This window comes from Procambarus clarkii, chromosome 40 (assembly GCF_040958095.1).
Source record: "Procambarus clarkii isolate CNS0578487 chromosome 40, FALCON_Pclarkii_2.0, whole genome shotgun sequence".
NCBI lineage: Eukaryota > Metazoa > Arthropoda > Malacostraca > Decapoda > Cambaridae > Procambarus > Procambarus clarkii.
The window spans coordinates 11,854,422-11,861,921 of NC_091189.1; the positions used below are offsets into that span (position 1 = coordinate 11,854,422).

At 48.0% G+C, this 7,500-nt stretch overlaps 1 protein-coding gene across 1 annotated transcript in view; it reads right to left on the bottom strand.

Annotated features, from left to right (window-relative positions):
- Nucleotides 1-7,500, bottom strand: part of LOC123757895 (iroquois-class homeodomain protein mirror) — a 286,675-nt gene that overhangs the window by 102,830 nt on the left and 176,345 nt on the right. The gene's annotated exons all lie outside the window — the stretch shown is intronic.

Sequence of the window (7,500 nt, forward strand, 5' to 3'; positions counted from 1 at the left end):
GTGTGTGTGTGTGTGTGTGTGTGTGTGTGAGCGTTCGTGGTTTGTGTACTCACGTAACTCTTTGTGATTGCTGTGGTTGAGCTTTGCTCTTTGGTCCCGCCTCTCAACTGTCAATCAACTGGTGTACAGATTCCTGAGCCTACTGGCTCTATCATATCTACATTTGAAACTGTGTATGGAGTCAGCCTCCACCACATCACTACCTAATGCATTCCATTTGTTAACTACTCTGACACTGAAAAAAAGTCTTTCTAATGTCTCTGTGGATATTAAGTTTCCAACTGTGGGGGGGCTGGGGGACTGCATGGCTGTGAGTATGGATATGGCTGTGAAGCCACTTGAGTTATGTCTTTGCTTTTACTGCAATGTTGTTTTCAACATTGCTTTTATCTTACCTTCTTCCTCTGAGGTGGTAGTCATTTCCGGCTCTCTGGTACCTCTATTTACTTTCCCTTGTTCCTTTCTTATTTATTTTTCTATACTCTCACGCTAATGCTTTGCTTCCTTACAGCACCGATAGTCCCAAGCCTTTCACTGTTATACAGAGTTTCCTCACACATGAAATTCTTCTCCCAAAAATAGATATACAAAAATGTTTAAACGCAGGGCGCGGGGAGCCTCTAACCCCGTCCCTCTCTCAGGGGGGTCTGTAGTATTGCTGTCATTCGCAAGTCCCATTATAGTCACCTGTGTTTTGACACCACGTGATCTGTTCGTTTGCAGGGGTGAGGCCGCCCCATCAAATATTGACGTGGGTGTTGCTGGGCCGGCCACTGGCGTTAGAGGAGTGCTAAAGGGGACTTGTGGGGGGGATGGGGGATGTAAGAGGGGGGTGTAGGAAGGACACAGTGTGTAGGGAAAGGGGTCATGGAGTGAAGGAGGAAAGGGGTGTAGAGGGGGTCAAAGGGGTGTAAGTAGAGAAAGTTTCTTTAGTTAGAAAGTCACTAAGTTTTACAACCATCTATGCCATTGTTGCTTCTGTTTGTATAATATTATTATTATTATTATTATTATTATTATTATTATTATTATTATTATTAATATTATTATTATTATCATAAACACTATTATCATTATTACTTTAAAACGTCACTAGTTAGTGATTAGTTCTTTAACTCAACACTATTCTTTGTTAATAACCATTCCATTAGATGAGTTTTGAATTGATGTGTAAGTGTTTTGGGAGCCAACTTGTTGCCTAAATGCGGCCCCATATTATTTCGGGTGTCACAGAGCGTTGAAACTGCTGGAAGGTGTGTAAGGGTGGAAGGTGTGTTTTGGAAGGTGTGTAAGGGTAGAAGGTGTGTGTTGGAAGGTGTGTAAGGGTAGAAGGTGTGTGTTGGAAGGTGTGTAAGGGTAGAAGGTGTGTGTTGGAAGGTGTGTAAGGGTGGAAGGTGTGTAAGGGTAGAAGGTGTGTGTTGGAAGGTGTGTAAGTATGCAGCCGGTGGTGAAGTAACACCTCTTGTTGGGTGTGCGTTGTTGAGGGAGGCACTTGCAGGGCAGCTAACTGGAGGCATGTGCAATTCTTGAGCTTTGTAGAAGACACACACACACATACACGCCACATATACACGCGCGCACACACACATACACGCCAGCCGCGTCTCTTCCATGTTGGGGAGTTTGGATGTATTCTCAACACACCCCCTTCCCACACTCAACAATACACCCTTCCCACACTCACCAACACACCCTTCCCACACTCACCAACACAACCTTCCCACACTCACCAACACAACCTTCCCACACTCACCAACACAACCTTCCCACACTCACCAACACACCCTTCCCACACTCACCAACACACCCTTCCCACACTCACCAACACACCCTTCCCACACTCACCAACACACCCTTCCCACACTCACCAACACAACCTTCCCACACTCACCAACACAACCTTCCCACACTCACCAACACACCTTTTCCACTCTCACCAACACACCCTTCCCACACTCACCAACACACCCTTCCCACACTCACCAACACACCCTTCCCACACTCACCAACACACCCTTCCCACACTCACCAACACACCCTTCCCACTCTCACCAACACACCCTTCCCACTCTCACCAACACACCCTTCCCACTCTCACCAACACACCCTTCCCACTCTCACCCTGTTAACCGTCTATTGACCATCCCTTCCTTCTCCCACACCCTGAAGCTCTCACTCCCACGCACCCTTCCTCCTCCACATTTCTTTCCCTTTTTCTCCCTCTCTCTCCCCTTCCATCCCTGTCTCTCCCCCTCCCCATCTCTCTCCCTCCCTATCTCTACCCTTCTTAATATTTAATCCCACCTCCCTTCTCCACCTTCCCCCCTTCCCCCCAATTACCCATTCCCACCCTTTCCCCTCCCTTCCCCTCACCGCAGTCTCCCCTCTCGCCTCCCTACAACTCCCCTCACAATGACTCTTTTCCTTAATTCTTCCCTTCCTTTCACCATTTCCTTCTATCAAGAAGTTCTTTTTCCCCTCCTCCCTGCCCCCCATTAGCCCCCCCCCCCATTAGCCCCCCCCCATCAGTCCCTAAGTCCTGGACTTCGCTAAACTCCCTCCCTATCCCCTATACAGACTTCCTCATCCCCTATCTCCTACAAAGACTCCCCATCCCCCCCAAAAAAGACTCCCCCCATCCTTACAAAGTCGACCCCCCCCCATATCGTAGACAGATTCCCCCATACCTTATATAGTCGTATACATTTGTATAATACATCCTTCTCAATTATTCTACACTCTCTGGCTGTCTCGTATTCCGCCCTTCCGTCCACCGGGTACTTCCGTCCGTCCATACGTATCTGTCCACTGCTCACTCCCGCGGTCCAGACTTGTTTGTCAGTCGTGTGGTCTCTGGTCTGTCCACCGTCCACTCCGGTGTTGCCACTCCCTTAGTCCACTTCCGTCCGTCTACCGTCTTTTTCCTGGATAATATCCGTTATTAAATTACCTCTTTTCCGTCTACCGGGAACTTGACATATGAAAATTATAAATAATCGGGTATTATATTATTCTTAAATACCCAGCATCAGTGGCAGTATGTACTCATCTAGTTGTACTCATCTAGTTGTGCTTGCGGGGGTTGAGCTCTGGCTCTTTGGTCCCGCCTCTCAACCGTCAAGCAACTGGTGTACAGATTCCTGAGCCTACTGGGCTCTATCATACCTACGTTTAAAACTGTGTATGGAGTCAGCCTCCACCACATCACTGCCTAATGCATTCCATCTGTTAACTACTCTGACACTGAAAAAGTTCTTTCTAACGTCCCTGTGGCTCATTTGGGTGCAAAGTCTCCACCTGTGTCCCCTTGTTCGCGTACCACCAGTGTTGAATAGTTTATCCTTGTCTACACTGTCAATTCCCCCTGAGAATTTAGTAGGTCGTGATCATGTCTCTCCTTACACTTCTGTCTTCCAGTGTCGTGAGGTGCATTTTCCGCAGTCTTTCCTCGTAACTCATGCCTCTTAGTTCTGGGACCAGTCTAGTGGCATACCTCTGAACTTTTTCCAGCTTCGTCTTGTGCTTGACAAGGTACAGACTCCATGCTGGGGCCGCATACTCCAGGATTGGTCTTACATACATGTTATACAAGATTCTGAATGATTCCTTACACAGGTTCCTGAAGGCTGTTCTGATGTTAGCCAGCCTCGCATACGCCGCAGACGTTATTCTTTTTATGCGGGCTTCAGAAGACAGGTTAGGCAGGATATGAACCACATGATATCAACTAGATCTTTCCCTCTGTCCGTTTCATGAAGTACTTTATCTCCCATTCTGTATCCTGTGTCTGGCCTCCTGTTTCCACCGTCTAGTTTCATTACTTGTATTTACTCGGGTTGAACTTTAGCAGCCATTTGTTGGACCATTCACTCAGTCTGTCTAGGTCATCTTGTAGCCTCCTACTATCGTCCTCAGTTTCAATCCTCCTCATAATTTTTGTATCATCAGCAAACAGTGAGAGAAACGAGTCTATTCCCTCTGGGAGATCATTTACATATATCAGAAACAGTATAGGTCCAAGGACAGACCTCTGCGGGACTCCACTTGTGACGTCTCGCCAATCTGAGACCTCACCCCTCACAGTGACCCGTTGTCTTCTGTTACTTAGGTACTATATTGTTCAATGGAGTACCTTCCCTTTCACTCCAACTTACATCTCCAGCTTTTCACTAGCCTCTTGTGTGATACTGTATCAAAGGCTTTCTGGCAATCCAAAAATATGCAGTCTGCCCATCCCTCTCTTTCTTGCCTGATTTTTGTTGCCTGGTCGTAGAATTCAATTAACCCTGTGAGGCAGGACCTGCCATCCCTGAACCCATGTTGATGCTGTGTTGCAAAGTTCTTTCGCTCCAGATGTTCCACTAGCTTTCTTCGCACAATCTTCTCCATCATCTTGCATGGTATGCAGGTTAGGGACACTGGCCTGTAGTTCAGTGCCTCCTGTCTATCCCCTTTCTTGTATATCGGGACTACATTAGCTGCTTTCCAAATTCCTGGCAGTTCCCCTGTTGCCAGTGATTTGTTATACACTATGGAGAGTGGCAGGCACAGTGCTTCTGCTCCTTCCTTTAGTATCCAAGGGGAGATTCCATCTGGGCCTATAGCCTTTGCCACATCCAACTCTAGTAAACACTTCCTTACTTCCCCATGGAAAGTAAGGATGCTCAAACTCTTTTAGGGGTTGGTGGAAGCTCAAACTCCCTCTCTTATCTCTGGAATTTCTCCTTGCTCTAAGATGAAGACCTCCTGGAAGTTTGTGTGTGTGTTTGTGTGTGTGTGTGTGTGTGTGTGTGTGTGTGTGTGTGTGTGTGTGTGTGTGTGTGTGTGTGTGTGTGTGTGTACTCACCTATTTGTACTCACCTATTTGTGCTTGCGGGGGTTGAGCTTTGGCTCTTTGGTCCCGCCTCTCAACTGTCAATCAACTGGTGTACAGATTCCTGAGCCTATTGGGCTCTATCATATCTACATTTAAAACTGTGTATGGAGTCAGCCTCCACCACATCACTGCCTAATGCATTCCATCCGTTAACTACTCTGACACTAAAAAAGTTCCTTCTAACGTCTCTGTGGCTCATGTGAGTACTCAGTTTCCACCTGTGTCCCCTTGTTCGCGTCCCACCAGTGTTGAATAGTTTATCCTTGTTTACCCGGTCGATTCCTCTGAGGATTTTGTAGGTTGTGATCATGTCTCCCCTTACTCTTCTGTCTTCCAGTGTCGTAAGGTGCATTTCCCGCAGCCTTTCCTCGTAACTCATGCCTCTTAGTTCTGGGACTAGTCTAGTGGCATACCTTTGGACTTTTTCCAGCTTCGTCTTGTGCTTGACAAGGTACGGGCTCCATGCGGGGCCGCATACTCCAGGATTGGTCTTACATATGTGGTGTACAAGATTCTGAATGATTCCTTACACAGGTTCCTGAACGCTGTTCTGATGTTAGCCAGCCTCGCATATGCCGCAGACGTTATTCTTTTTATGTGGGCTTCAGGAGACAGGTTTGGTGTGATATCAACTCCTAGATCTTTCTCTCTGTTCGTTTCATTAAGTACTTCATCTCCTATTCTGTATCCTGTGTTTGGCCTCCTATTTCCACCACCTAGTTTCATTACTTTGCATTTACTCGGGTTGAACTTCAACAGCCATTTGTTGGACCTTCAACACACACATTTGTGTGTGTGTGTGTGTGTGTGTGTGTGTGTGTGTGTGTGTGTGTGTGTGTGTGTGTGTGTGTGTGTGTGTGTGTGTGTGTGTGTGCGCGTGTGTGTATGTGTGTGTGTGTGTTGACGAGATGTGAATAATAACAATGTGTAGTTAGGAAAGGTTTAAAAAGTGAGGTGAGGGAGGGAAGGGGTGAGGTGTTATATGGTGAGGGGGAGGAGAGGAGAAGATTAGAGAGAGAGAGAAGGAGAAGCGGAGATCGGAGATGGGAGGAGGGAGAGGTGAGAGGGGCCGGGAGATGAGAGAAGGACAGTGACCAGGTATGCAGTGATCACACCTCAGATTGTAGCCACGTCTCTCGCAGATGCTTAATTACTGTTCCTCACTGCTCCACCCACCACCTTGTTTCTCCTCCCCCCTACTTTGTCCCTACCGGGCCTCCCCCCCCCCTCTCTCTCTCTCTCTCTCTCTCTCTCTCTCTCTCTCTCTCTCTCTCTCTCTCTCTCGCTGTCTGTTTCTCGCTCTCTGTTTCTCTGTCTCTCTGCCTCTCTCTCTCTCAAAGCACACACACACAAATCTACCTGGTGACCCCGGTTGACCTGACCCCATGCAGATGTTGATCAGCTGATCCGGCCACGCCCACGTGTTCCTCTTTGTTTACTTATTAGTACCTGAATAGTATCTGAAGCTGCATCTTGGTATCAGATATTTACCTTCTAAATCCCGGCCCTGAGCAGCTAAACCCAGGCCCGTGTTAGGGCCCCCCTCCCCCCCTTTACTCCCCTCCCTTCTCCACACACACACACACACACACACACACACACACACACACACACACACACACACACACACACACACACACACACACACACACACACATATTTATATGTGTGTGTGTGTGTGTGTGTGTGTGTGTGTGTGTGTGTGTGTGTGTGTGTGTGTGTGTGTGTGTGTGTGTGTGTGAACCAGATGTGAAAAACAGAGAATGCTAAAAGCGTTTTCGGCTCAATTCGCCGTCCGACGGTTAGAAAGGCCGGGGCCCAAGAGCTAACAGCTCGATCCTGCAGGCACAAATAGATGAACACACACACTTGCCCTTCCTCTCTTAATATTACCTAATTACATAGACGGTTATCATTAATAACAACAATAACAATATGACAAAAATCAGCCGTGACAAATAAACTGCGAAGTTCAGAGCTGAACACAATCAACTCCCATCCTCTCATCATTAAGGATCAGAACCCCCCATCAGAACCCCCTATCAGAACCCCCCATCAGAACCCCCCATCAGAACCCCCCATCAGAACCCCCCATCAGAATCCCCGCCAACACTGGAGTTTAACGTTCACTACCGGTCGAAGAGGAATCCAAGTCCTTCGGAAGCCCACCAGTGAAGACCTTCCAGTAAACCCCGAAGTCAATCCTCCGGAGAGAGAGAGATACCATCTGGCAGCCCCAGGATCCATCCGGATCCGGTAAAACATCTGCCTCCACGTCCAAGAATTGCCGTTGAAGGATCCAAGAAACAGCGTCGGATTGACCGTACAAGTTCGACGGTATAACCGGTCAACGCGGCGCTGAGTCCCGCGCCGGGAGCAGCAACCGCAGAGACGGAAGAAAAGGAGGGGAATTTACGCCGGAAAAACGGTGAGAACCTGCACTGTGGGACCTGGTGGAGCCCTGAGAGTGGGAGGGATTACACCCACCGCGAAGGTGACCACCGCAGCTTAGTCGGCGGTAATCCACCAGATGAGGGATTAAGCTAAATCTCTGTTGGTTTTTCTGATTGGATCGTCATGATTAACAGTCAGGTACGTTTATGGAAGCGAGGGAGGGGGAGGGA